At 35.9% G+C, this 14363-nt stretch overlaps 1 protein-coding gene across 1 annotated transcript in view; it reads right to left on the bottom strand.

Annotated features, from left to right (window-relative positions):
- Nucleotides 1-14363, bottom strand: part of RGS7 (regulator of G protein signaling 7) — a 498621-nt gene that overhangs the window by 138666 nt on the left and 345592 nt on the right. The gene's annotated exons all lie outside the window — the stretch shown is intronic.

Genomic DNA, 14363 nt, shown 5'->3' with positions numbered 1-14363 from the left:
ATTTATCTTGTCAAAATTGAATTGCTGACTTTCATCTCAAATCTACTTTTCTTGTAGTTTTTCCCATCGCAGTTAATGTCAGTGATTTTCATTCAGCTTCTCAGGCCAAAAACTTTGAACTGTCTTTGAAGTCTGTCTTTCTCCCGTTTATCACACCCAGTCCAGGAGCACATTCTGATGATTCTATCTTGCGAACCCGGAATCTACCTACTTAACACCTGCTTCCACTGCCACCCCCACAATCCAAGCTTGTATCAGTTCTTGGCTGAATTGCTGCAACAATATTTGAACTCGTTTCCATTCAGGCCCTGCTCCTTGTCACAGTGGTTATTTTAAAATCTAAACTAGATCATGTCATTCTTATTATAATACTCCAGTAATTTTTCATATGTCTCAGAAGAGAATTCAAATTCCTTGCTTTGGCCTTGAAAGATCCTCCATGATCCGGCCCCTAGTTACTTACCTGTCTTCCTCTCTACGACCCTCCCCTTCACACATCCTGCTCTAGCTCACAGACCCCCTTGCTGTTTCTCAAACATAACAAGCATGTGCACGACTTGAGGCTTTGCACTTACTTTTCTCTGCCTGCAATGCTCAGTGCTCTTCCTCTGGAGACCAGAACATCCCACTTCCTTCCTTCACTTGCTCTCTGGTCAAAGCCAACACATCAGAGATACCATACCTGCCTCCTCAGTATAAAACAGAATTCAGTCTCTACATGCCCTTTTATTTTGCTTTAGTTCTCTTCATAGCACTCATCACTCTTACCATGCTATATATTTATGTATTTATTATTTATTGTGAATCTTTTCCAATGAAATTTAAGCTCTATGTGACTTGGAACTTTTTTTGTTTGTTTATTTATTTATTTTTTGTCTGCTCTCTTATCAGTGCCTTAACTTTCTGGGATATTACAAGCAACTAAAAAATATGTTAGGAAAAATGTATAAACGAATCTTACGTTATTTCATAGAACAAATTCTTAGAAATAAAATAATGGACTCAAAACTTACACACATTGTTAAAATGTTGCTATATACTGCCAAATTAATTTCTAGAAATGAGTATAATTTAACCAGGAGGTTAGAAATGTGTTGGTATCCCTGTCAACTTGTTAATCACTTGGCATTATGATTTATTTCTTCATTCTTCACATGCCGGAAAAAATGGTGTCTTGCTTTAATTTGAATTAATTTGAGTTCTGCTACATTATATTGAATTTTAGCCAAAATGAATAGTCTTTTTATATACAGCATGAGAGAAAGAAAAAGACATCCAGAGTTGCCAGTGAAGGCTTTGAGAAAGGGTGGGTATAGAACGGGCATCAAAAAATACTAGACTGGTGGTGCGGAGTGAGCGCTCCTTCAATTTCTCTCCAATTCTCCTAAACAATGCTCTCCATTCTAATTCTCCTCATCCTTCATTTTTGACTTCTTCCCTAGGCTTATCTTATATAATTAATTAATAAAATTACATTCCCTTCTTATTTCTCCCTAAGTTCTTTGCTCCATTATTGCTTCATACCAGGCTTTCACAATTTCTTTTATGAATCTTCATTTCTCCATCCATCCATCCATCCTGCTATCCATATAACAGATAATTATTCACTGTCTGCTTGGTTTCACATACTTAACTGAAACTGATGGATACAACAGTGAATATGACATACTCTCTACCTCAGTATAGTGGAATATATTACATGGAATATACCATGCTTTAAAAAAGTAAACAATGACCCTGGTTTCAAGTGAGACATGTGAAGAGCTTAGAAGTTGTCACTCTCATCCTTACAACAAGGAAGAGCTGAACAAGCTGAAAATCAACTACTTTTCATGGACTAAGCAGAGAACTGAAGTTGTAGGACAAACTTCCACCTGCAAATGTGCAGAGACAGGCTCATCCAGATATACAGTCAAGATCTGCTTACTTGCAGCAGAGTTGTTGGATCTTTAAACTAATAGGAACACTAAAATAGCAATTTGACAAAGAGCCTTCTCCATAACACAATCCTATACTCTAAGGGAAAAGACTTTGCCAGACCTTATCCTCAGTGGGGAAAGGACATTCCTCCCACTCCAGCCCCCTCTGTACTTCCTATCTCACCTGAAGGAGGGAAAAATGAAAACATAGCTAACAGGAGAAGAGCTTCAACAAAATAGTTTGGGAAAACTACAGCCAGGTAAGGAAGGCAGTGGTGGGAAGTTGAGAAATCTATACTGCTGGAGAACATTTGTGAAGGTCACAGCTCCAAGAGACAGGCCTGCTAAAACACTGAGATTTATTTGGAAGATTATAGAATTCTCCTACTCCCCAATACCCTACGACCACACCTACAGGCTCCAGGATAGTAATGATAGATTACATCTCAAAGAGCTGTAATACACAGACACTCTCTGAGGTGGAGTATTTAGAGAGGTCAAAAGTCAAGGACTCAGGAGGAGGGACAAAAACAAAAGTACCAGAGGAATTTGAATCCTCTGTCATTGATAGCTACAGCAAATACTAAACACAACCCAACTACTTGCCAGATTATCATAAATCAGCACACCAAAGACCTCAGTTCTGATGACCTGATATAAGATGCCTAGCTTTCAACAAAAATTACAAGACATGTAAAAAGGCAAGAAAAAACATAATGTGAAGAGACAAAATAATCATCAGAACCAAACTCAGATATGACACAAAAGTTGGAATTATCAGACAGGTAATTTAAAATAACAATGATTATTATGTTAAGAGCTCTAATGAAAAAAAGTGGCAAGCATGCAAGAATACATGGGTAATATAAACAGAGAGATTCTAAGAAACAATCAAAAGTTAGAAATCAAAAACATTGTAACAGAAATGAAGAATGCCTTAATGGGCTATTATTAGACTGCACAATGCTAAGGAAAGAATCAGTGAGGTTGAACATAGGTCAGTAGAAACCTCCCAGGGGCTGGTCTCATGGCCAAGTGGTTAAGTCTGCACACTCTGCTTTGGCAGTCTTGGGTTCACTGGTTCAGATCCTGGGCATGGACCTGACAATGCTCATCAAGCCATGCTGTGATGATGTCCCACATAGAAGAACTAGAAGGACTTCCAACTAGGATATACAACTATGTACTGGGGCTTTGGGGAGAAAAAAAAGGGACGATTGGCAACAGATGTTAGATCAGGGCCAATCTTCCTCACACATACACACACACAAAAGAAGAGGTAAAACTCTATAATAGGTTGCCCTTAAAAAACGGAAAACAGAAGGACAAAAAGAAACCTCCCAAACTGAAATTCAAAGAGAAAAATAATGAAGAAGAAAGAAAAGAACAAAGAATCTAAAAACTGTGGGACAATATAAAAAGGTTTAGCATATGCATAATTGGCCTACTAGGAGGAAAGGAAGGGGCACAGCAAAAGAATAGTGAAATAATAATGGCCAAGAGCTTTCCAAAATTAACAACAGACAGGAAACCAAAATCTGAAAAACTCAAAGAACACCAAGAAGGGTAAATACCAAAAAATCTAAACTTATGCATACCATACTCTAATTACAGAAGACCAAAAAAAAAAAAAAAAAAAAAATCGTGGAAGAAGCCAGAAAACAAAAATGAAAACAAAAACCCCAACTTATCTAGGGAGAAACAAGGCTATGAAAACAGTGGGCTTCTCATCAGAAACCATGCCCGCAAAAAGAGAATGGAGTGAAACACTTAAAGTGTTGAAATAAGAAAAACCACCAATTTAGAATCCTGCATCCAGTGAAATTATCTTTTATAAGTAAAGGAGAAATAAATGCTTTCTCAGACAACCAAAAACTGAGAGAATACATAGCCACTGGACCTGCCCTGAAAGAAATGTTAAAAAAAGTTCTTCAGGGAGAAAGAAAATAATATACGCCAGAAACTTAGATACACATAAAAAGGAAGAGCATCACGGAAGAAATAAATGATGGTGAAATAAAATCTTTATTTTTCTTATTCTTAATTTATCTAAAATGTAACGGTTAAAATTAATAACAGTTACAATGTATTAGGTGATTATGCTATACGAGTAAGTGAAATGAATGACAGCTATATTATAGGGAAGGAAGAGATGAGTTGGGAACACTGTTCTGAGGCACCTGCAGGACATGTCAATCACTACAGTATTATTTTAAGATGGAATTAGATCAGTTGAAATGTATATTGTAAACTCTAGGTTAACTACTACAAAAAAAATCTAAAAATAAGTACAATTGATATGCTAAGACAGGAGGTAGAATGGAATCATATAAAATGCTCATTTGAAATCAGAGATGGCAGAAAATAAGAGGAAAAAAGAAACAAAGAACAAATGCAATTGATACAAAACAGATATAAACATGGTATATATTAATCCATATATATCAGTAATCACTTTAAATAGTAATGGTCTAAATACAGTGGTTAAAAGAAAGAGATTGTCAGAGTGCATTAAGAAAAACAAGACCCATGCATGCATTATCTACAGGAAACCCACTTTAAATTTAAAGAGTCAAATATGTTAAAAATAGAGAAAAGGAGAAAGAAATAACGTGTTCATACTAATCAAAATCTTTTGATATAGTAATATTGTAGCTATATTAATTTCAGGCAAGGCAAACTCTATAACAAGCAAGGTTATCAGGGATAACAGAGGGCAGTGAATAATCAAAAGAGGTCAATTCTCCAAGAAGATGTAACAGTTCTAGATGTGTATGTCCTTAAGAACAGAGTGTCAAAATACATAATGCAAACACTGATAGAACTGAGAGGAGAAATAGACAAACCTGTTATTACAGTTGAAAGCTTCAACACCACTCTTTCAGTAAGTGACAGATTAAGCAGGCAGAAAACCAATAAGAATAAAGGTGACTTGAAGTACACTATCAATCTCTTGACCGAATTCACATTTATATAATACTCTATCCAACAAGAGTAGAATACACATTATTAAATACTCACCAAGACTGAGCACATTCTGGGCCATAAAACGCAAGTTAAGAAATTTAAAATGATAGAAATCATACAAAGTAGATTCTTATACTATGATGGAATTAAACTACAAATCAATAAAAGAAAGATAGCTGAAAAATACCCTAGTATATTGAAATTAAACAACACACTTCTCAATAACCCACCAGTCAAAGAAAAGTCTGAAGAGAAATTAAAAATTATTTTTAACTAAAGGAATATATAATATATATGTAAATATAATTTGTCAAAACATATGGGCTACAGCAAAGGCAGTACTCAGAGGGAAATTTATAGTGCTAAATGCATATATTAGAAAAGAGAAAAATATAAGATCAGTAACCCAAGATTACACCTTAGTATCAAGGGAAACTAGAGAATAAACAGCAATTTAAATGTAAAGCAAGCAGAAAAGAAGAAATAATAAAATTGTAGCAGAAGTCAATGAAATTGAAAACAGGAAAACAACAGAGAAAATCAATAAAACCAAAATCTGGTTATTGGAAAAAAATCAAGAAAACTGATAAACCTCTAGACAGGCTAACCAAGACAAAAAGAAACAAGATGCAAATTACCCATATTAGAAATGAGAGAGAGGTCATCACTACTGACCCATGGATGTTAAAAAAAAATAATAACGGGACACTGTAAACAACACTATGCCCACAAATTTGATAACTTAGATAAAGTAGATCAATTACTTGAAAGATACAAACTATCAAAATTCATACAAGGAGAAATGGAGAAATGAGTAAATTGAATAGCCCTATTTCTAATAAAGGGATTGAATTAATAACTAATAACCTTCCAAAAAAAAAAAAAAAAAGAAAGCAATGGGTCCAGATGGTTTTGCTGGTGAATTCTACCATATATTTAAGGAAGAAATGATATCATTTCTCTACAATCTCTTCTAGAAAATAGAAGCAGTGGCAATACTTCCTAACTCATTCTCTAAGGCCAGCATTACCTTACTCCTAAAAGCAGATAATGACATTACAAGGAAGGAAAAAGACAGACTATTTTCATTGATTAACGTGGAAACAGAAATCTTTAATAAAATATTACCTAATAGAATTAGCAATTTATGAAAAGGAGTACACACCACAATCAAGTAGATTTATTCCAAATATGCAAGCCTGATTCAACATTTGAAAATCAATTAACATAATCCACTATATCAATAGGCTAAAAATGAAAAATCATGTAATCATATCAATTGGTGCCCAAAAAAGTCACTAGACGAAACCCAACACTCATTCGTGATAAAAAAAAAAATATTCTTAGCAAGCTAAGAAAAGAGGAGAACTTCCTCAACTTGATGAAAAACATTTGTAAAAACACTAAAATTAATATCCTTGCTAGTGTAGAAAATGGACACTTTCTCTGTAACATTAGGAATAAGGCAAGGCTGTCTTCTCTCACAGTCTAATTCAACCTTGTACTGGAAGTCCTAGTTAGTGCTATAAGATAAGGGGAAGAATAAAAGGTATACAAACTAGAAATAAATAAAACTGTCTTTGTTTACAGATGATATAATTGTCTATGTAGAAAATCTTAAAGAGTCTACAAAAACACTCTTGAAATTAAAAGGCCAGCATAGCAAGGTGACAGGATACAAGATCAATATACAGAAGTTAACTGCTTTCCTTAATACCAGAAATTAATAATTGGAGTTTTAATTTAAAAATACCATTTACAATAGCACCAAAAAATGAAATTCTTCGTGAGAAACCTAATAGAACATATACAGGATCTGTATGGGAAAAACTACAAAACACTGATGAAAGAAATCAAAGAAGATTTAAAAATGGAGATATATTTTCTGTTCCTGGATTGGAACACTCAATGTCTTTAAGATAACATTTCATTCCAGCTTGATCTATAAATTCATTGCAATATCAGTCAAAATCCTAGCAAGCTATTTTGTAGAAACCAACATAGTGATTCTAGAGTTCCTATGGAAGGGTAAAAGACCCAGAATAATCAACGTAACACTGAAAGATGAAAACAAAGTTGGAGGATTCGCACTATATGATTTCAAGACTTACTTTACAGCTATAGCAAGACAGTATGATATTGGAGAAAGAACAGACAAAAAGACGAATGGAACAGAATGGAGAGCTGAGAAATAGAACCACACAAATACAGTCAGCTGATCTTAGTCAAAGGAGCAAAGCTATTCAATAGAAAAAGGATAGTCTTTTCCAGCATTATTTATTGTTTTACGTGATCAATTCTTCTGTAAAATAACAATGAACCTAGACACAGACCTTACACTTTTTACAAAAATTAACTAAAAATGGATCATAGACAGAAGTGTAAAATGCAAAACTAAAAAACTACTAGAAGAAAACAGAACATCTACATAATCTTATATTCTATGATAAGTTTTTAGATACAACACTAAAAGCACAATGCATGAAAAAAGACTTAATTAGTTGGATTTTATTCAAATCAAAAACTTCTGCTCTGTGAAAGACACTGTTAACAGAATAAAAAGACAGGCCACAGTCTCAGACAAATATTTATAAAGCACATGCAATAGACTTGTATCCAAAATATGCAAAGAACTCTTAAAACTTAAACATCAAAAAAATCTAATTAAAAAATGGGCAAAAAAAATCTGAGCAGATACACTAAAGAAGATATACAAATGACAAACATATGGAAAGATGCTCAAAGCCATTAGTCATGAGGGAAATGCAAATTAAAACAACGAGACACTCGCCACTGCATACCTGTTAGAATGACTAAAATCCAAAAAACTGTCAATGCTTATTGATGGTGACGTTACAGACCATCAGAAATTCTCCTTCCTTGCTGTTGGGAATGCTAAATAGTACAGCCATGTTGGAAGACAATTCGCTAGTTTTTTTATAAAAGTAAAAAGAGTCAACAGCTGATTCATCAATCATACTCCTAGATATTTTCCCAACTAATTGGAAAACTTAAGTTCACACAAAAACCAGCACATGAAAGTTTATAGTAGTTTTATTCATAATCACCAAAAACTGGAAGTGACCAAGATTCCCTTCAGTAGGTGAGTGGATAAACTGGTACCTCCATACAATGGAATACTATTTAGCAATACAAAATTATGTTATCAAGTCTCCCAAAGAAATAGATGAATCTTAAATGCATTTTGCTAACTGAAATAAACTAGTCTGAAAAGCCTGTGTATTGTATTATTCCATTTATATGACATTCTGGAAAAGGCAAAACAATAGAGAGAATAAACAGATTAATGTTTGCCTGATGTAATGAAAAGGACATTTTATCTCTGCAGTCTTCCCCAAATCCACAACCCCAGTCTAACCATGAGAAAAATTATCAAACAAATCCCAATTCAGGGACATTTTACAAAATATCTGAGCAGCACTTCTCAAAACTGTCAAGGTCAACAAGGAAAATCTGAGAAACTCTCACAGTCTAGAGGAAGTGACTGAGATATGACAGCTAAATGTAATGTGGTGTCTTTGATGGGACTCTGGGACAGAAAAAGGACATTAGGTAAAAACTAAGACAATCTGAATGAAGTATGGACTCCAGTTAGTAATGTACCAATATTGGTTCATTAGATGTGACAAATGCATCATACTAATGCAAGACATTAATAAGAAGGGAAACTGAGGGTGGGAGAAAGTGAAGACAGCAATCGATGCAAATCTTATTCAAGCACATGAGAGAGTTGAACTTGTTTTCAAGCACACAGAATAAGGCCAATAGAAGTGGAGAGATGAAAGATGCATCAGTCACCTCCCCAAAGGGCTTCCAGCCTGGCTGCTTTCTAATCTAGTCTCCGCAATACTGTTGTTTGATCTTTTAAAGAACAAACTCTAACCTTGTATTTGTTGTAAGGATCAAAGGTAATGCAGCTAAAGGAAAACATAGTAGAAACTAACAAATGTGGGTATTATTCGGTTGCTTTCCAAGTTAAACCCATTCAAAGGTTCCGCCTTCTCCTCATCACCCAACTCACCCCTTGAGGATGTCCCACAGGACAGCTTTCACCTCTCCCCACCAAGAAGCTGCCAATTAGAGCTCATCCAGCCCAAGCCCTGCCCTTTACCTTACATTTACTCCTTTGTTCTTCTGCTCTAACTGCGTCATTCTGTGACCTGGAGCAGGCTGGTTCTCTCCTCTGTGCCTTTACTTCAGCATTTGTTTATATCCAGAAAAGCCTGCTTTTTGCTTGTCTTCACCAGATGGAATTCTATGCTATCCTCTGGGTCCACTCAAATACAAGATACTGTATAAGATCAAATAATCAGATCCCTCATGATCTGATTCCCACAGGAGACAGCGCTCCTTCCAGGGGGCCTGCCTGATGTCTTCTACTGGAATCCATTGTGTTCTGGTATCAGTCTTTCCTATTATTTCATAAAGATCCTGAAAGACAGGAACTCTGATTAACTCTTTTTGTCTTCCAAGCCATGCGCTCTACACCTGGTACATGTGGAATGTATCATTTGTATTGAAAATAAAGTAAGGGAAAGTGAATTTAACTTTAAAAAAGGAAATATTTGTTTCTGAGTGTTTCTTTGATACTAACAATAAATGCCCACTTTGCTTTGATACCAGATATAACTAACACTTAGATTTGGGGGCTGGTTCATTACTTTCGACAGACTGAATTTAGAGTCAATGTCTTGATAGAAGCCCCACATCCAAGAGTAACTCCAAGAATAAATAAGAGGAAAATAGGTAATTTGTATGTAAAGATTTTAAATTTATTTTGTATCTAAAAATCACACTGTTGACCAAAAGAAGCCTTGGGAATTTATTAAATTTCTAAAACAATAGAACATAAAAAGCTTCAAATGTCATCCTCTCTGTTTTTAATTAACACCTAGTGTGAGCACAAAAATTATTTTAACTTGCTAGTCCATATTTTAAAATTCAAGTACATGCTTAGGTACATTTGGAATGGAAAATGGCTAAAACATCCATTTATTTGTCTTCTAGAAACTTTTGAACCCAATGTAAAAGAATCAAGTAAAAAGCCCATCAGACTAATGGCACTTGAGATGAGACTCATGGAAATTGAGCTCTTGCCCATCCTTCCATAGATGAGGTAAACTGAGCAATGCACACTGTTAATTTTGCCCACGAGAAGTGATGCTGCATTTCCTAATAATAAGTTGAAAGCACAGTTTTAGAAGAAACTAATTGAAACAAATTCTGAATGTGAAAATTTTATTTATAAAAGCAACAGAATGTAAGACCTAATGATGCTGAAAAATGCAAATATCTTTTATTCACAAGAAAAAGTGTTATTAAAAATCTTCAGTTTAATTACAAAAATGTCTGACTGGAATGGCATATGAAGTACAGTTATGAATAAAGATATGTTTGATGGTAGAATTCATTTTAATTATGTTAATACTTTAGCAGGTTCAGAGTTTGAATTTGAGTTTAAGAGAAATTTTGAAATTGGTATAAAAAGACAAAAGCTATGAATAACAAATGGTTGACTCTAGAAATTTGTATTCAAATAATTAATAACAATGAGTTACTTGAATCTTCTAGTTTGTATTGATCAAAATGGTAGTAGCAATAAAAGTGATCTGTAAAGTAGTGAATGTAAATGTAGCCAATTTGAACATAAAGAGAGCAGAATTGCTAGAAAAATACTGGTCTCGAGGAAGTTGAAAAACGACTCTTTCTTTGAGGTAACAATTGTGCAATGGTAGAGAAACATGCTGTATCAGAGAAAGGAAAGTTTCGCAACGATATTTTGCTTCCTCTTTTAATCTCCTCTGCCACTGCTTCCTTTGTTCTAGACAGTACAACAGTGACATCAATACTTGAGAGTGGATAAATAACATCATTTTGTATCTGCCATATAATAAAAAGAATCTATTATAAATCAAGCATTCATTTGATCTTTAAGTGGGGTCTTTAGAAATTGACTATTATGATGCTCATGCTTATTTTCACTCAATTCAAATGAAAACTGTTCAAACTATTAAGTCTTTAGCTCCCTGTACGCTGTCTCCTGTATCCAAAAGTCTACTGAACATGCTCTCACAAAGGGATGCAAATGACTTCTTTGTACCAAAGTCCTACAGCTCCCCTCACTCCCTCAGTCCTCTTTCCTTAACAAGCTGCTCATGAGTCTCTCTTCCTGGAACCCCTGTGTGACTCCACCACACTCTATCAACACAGCTGTCTTCCCCTCTGGTGTCTCTGCCTTCTCCTCCCAATGGCTACTGTGAAGAAGTCCTTTGAAACCTGTCTTTCCTATGACTCTTGTTTTCCTTCACTCCTTCTATATTCTCTCTTCTTTGGCAAGCTCATATCATTTCAAAGCTTTAATTAGCAAATGTATAGCTCATTCCTTCAATTATTCAGTACATTGGGAAAAGTACTAAACAAGATGCCAGCCCTGTCCTTAGGAAGTGTGTTGTCTATTTAATAGGTAAAACAGGCGAATACATGGTCACTCAAACACACGATGTACTAAGAATTTCAATGGAGTAAGTGCAGTGTGTTCTGGGAACAAAGTAAAAGGACATCCAATCTAATCTTGGGAACTTAGAACTTTTCCTGGAGAGTTGATATTTAATTCAAGTTCTAAGTAAAAAACAGGAGCTTTAGGGAAAGAGGAGTTCCTAGTAAAGAAAGCAGCACATGCAGATGCTTGTGATCAAGAGCATAATGTCATTTAACAAACGGCCAGCAATTCAGTGGCTGGTAGGTACAGTGTGGGGCAAAGATTTGTGATCTGAGCAGATGCAGCGATAAATAAGACTACATCAAAAAGGATTTTATATTCGAGCTAAAAAGTATGGACTTTATCCTGAGGCAATGGGGGATTTATTAGAGTTGTTGATACTTACAAGAAACATGCTTAGACCTGAGCTTTGGGAAGATCATTTTAGACGCAGTGAAATGGATATATGGTTGTGGGACTAGGGAGGAAGGGTACGAGTTGGAAGATTTTGGTAGTTCTCAGAGAGATGTGACTGTGGCTGGAACGAAGAGAGGGGTAGATAAGTGGGCAGATCTGAGGACATTTAGGAGGAAAAGTCTTCACAGATTTGGGGATAAAATGATGAGGACAATTTTGGATTTGTTGAATATATGAGATTTCCATTAAAAATGCAAGTGGGGATCTCTACTAGACAGTTGGATTTATAGGTCAGGAGCTCAAAAGGGACTCTACATGTGTATTTGTAAGCAGTTATAACACCAATAGTAAATAAAATAAAGAAGTACATGGGATTTATAAGGCCGATAAATAAGAAAGCCCATGTTTGTGTCTCAAAAACCCTGAGTTGAGAGGCAAATAAAGGAATTTGTGAAGGAGACTAAGTTGGAGGGTGAGAAAATCATGTTGCAAACCAGAGGGGTAATGAAAGCAACAAAGAATAAAAAATGCTGCAATGAGGTCAAATTAAGATCTGAGAAGCGAGCATTGAATTCAGCAACAAGAAGACTATTACTGACTACAGTGAATAAAGTTTCAGTTTGTAAGGGTGGGATGCAAGCAAGATCCCGGTGAATTGAGAAGTAAATTAGAGGGAGAGAGGAATTAGAGACAGTAAAGTGCAACTGGATTTGTAAAAAGAGGAGAGATATATAGGAGAGTAGTCAGAGTGTACCATAGATCGATATAGGCGTGTTTTACAAAGGGAGAGAACTGTGGCAAATAAACTCATACATGTGTGGTAGTTTAGGATAGAAAAGACAAATATAAAGGATGCAACAAGAACCCTGACGTGGTGTGAGAGGATGGGATAACAAGCACAGGGAAGCCAAATGCAGATGGGAAAGGGGGCAAGAATGGGTATAGACAGGGTCATGTTTTTGTGGGGCAGAAGGAGTTAAAAGGTGAGAAATTTTCTCTTTGATTTATATTTTCTTTAAAAAGTTATGGTCTGATGCTGAAGAATATAGGGAATGAGCATGATAGGAGACAAAGAAAATGAAGAAGGCTTTAAATAATCTCTCCTGCTGAATAAGAGATATGATATGAATAGGAGAAAAATGCTGCCAGGAAATCCTGAAGGCCTGATTGGGGTTGGAAACCATGACATCTTAGTAGCAATAATTTATGGCATTGAGTGATTTTTCAATAGCATGTGCACAATTTCAGATAGAGACAGAAAAATAGTGAGACTGAACCAAGATTTGACACTCTCCTGGTGGATACATTGGAAGGACAAGTTTAGGGGAAATTGAGAGTGTCTGTGGGTCGAAGTGGTTGATTGTCTTGCTCTTGGTGTAGCTATTTCTCCAATGGCTGTCCTGCCGATGAGAGGGGCAGCCATGACTCTACTGACTGCTGCCCCTCCACACAGGGATGGGCACAATTTGTGTTCACATTAAAACTTATTAAACATGTAAATGGTCCTATTTGTAAACTTGGTTTTCTTCTTGCTGACTATTTTATCAGCTCCTCACATCATAGGGATAGTTTTCAGATTGTTTACTCTGTGACAGACCAAAGAGAGCATTTTACCCATTGACTTTAAATAATTTTCCCTTTCAGACACTTACTGCATTGCCCTGTATCTCATGGCGGTCTAAAATCTGGTTGTGTCCTCTTCATGGAATGTCTCGTGGGTCACCATCAGATGAAACTCTTCAGAATTGAAAAGATTAAAGCATTAAACTGTCCTCTTCACCTCTGCATCTCCTATTTTAGCCCTATTTTGTTATTCTCGTATGTTTACTTCCTAATTCTTTAATAACCTCTGTGCTTTTCAATGTACTCTCTCCCAGGCTTTACCATCCTCATCACTCAGAGTGTAACATTGCACAGAGGTCTTGTTTAAGATGATGAGAGAAGTTTGCATCATTTGTCTGATATAATCTAATCAACAGCTTCATTTCTGTCCAGTTCTTTATTTTTAAACTGTTCACATCTCTGTCAATTTGCTGTCACCTTTCTGTGACATGACTTCTTGAAATCGATTGTTTGCTAAAATGCCTCAGCTACCAGTTACAGAGGTGTTCCCAACCAGACAGCCTTAGCTAACTTTTAGTGGCAGCCCCTGCAAGCCATGTCCCCAGGATTTTCTCAGAGTGAATGAACATGTAAAGTGAATGAGCATTTGACAGACTTGGCAGGAGGCACAGGTAGCCAATGAGCACAAGCATGAGAAACAGCTGCCACGAGCCCCTCCTTCCCACAGCACCAGTGAGGAGGGGCCCCCAGCTGCCAGGCACTTGTGGTCAACTGTTTGCCCCTATTTCTCTTGTAAAGGGCTTGGTGGAATGATGGGAGTATGATTCAAGGCAAGTTAAGGCATTGGATTAAAAAGTCTTTTATACTTTCAATAATTCGTTCCTGTATATGGCACTGTATCAGTGACCAAAAATTTGTTAGGCTACCATTGCACATCTGTTAGTAAATTAGGCATAATTACCAAATTTGGGGGCCCAGTTGGGAGCTGGAAAGCATTA

The sequence above is a fragment of the Equus quagga genome, chromosome 12, assembly GCF_021613505.1.
Source record: "Equus quagga isolate Etosha38 chromosome 12, UCLA_HA_Equagga_1.0, whole genome shotgun sequence".
Taxonomy (NCBI): domain Eukaryota; kingdom Metazoa; phylum Chordata; class Mammalia; order Perissodactyla; family Equidae; genus Equus; species Equus quagga.
The sequence above is the reverse complement of the archived record's forward strand: the minus strand, read 5'-3'. Positions and strand labels throughout refer to the sequence as shown.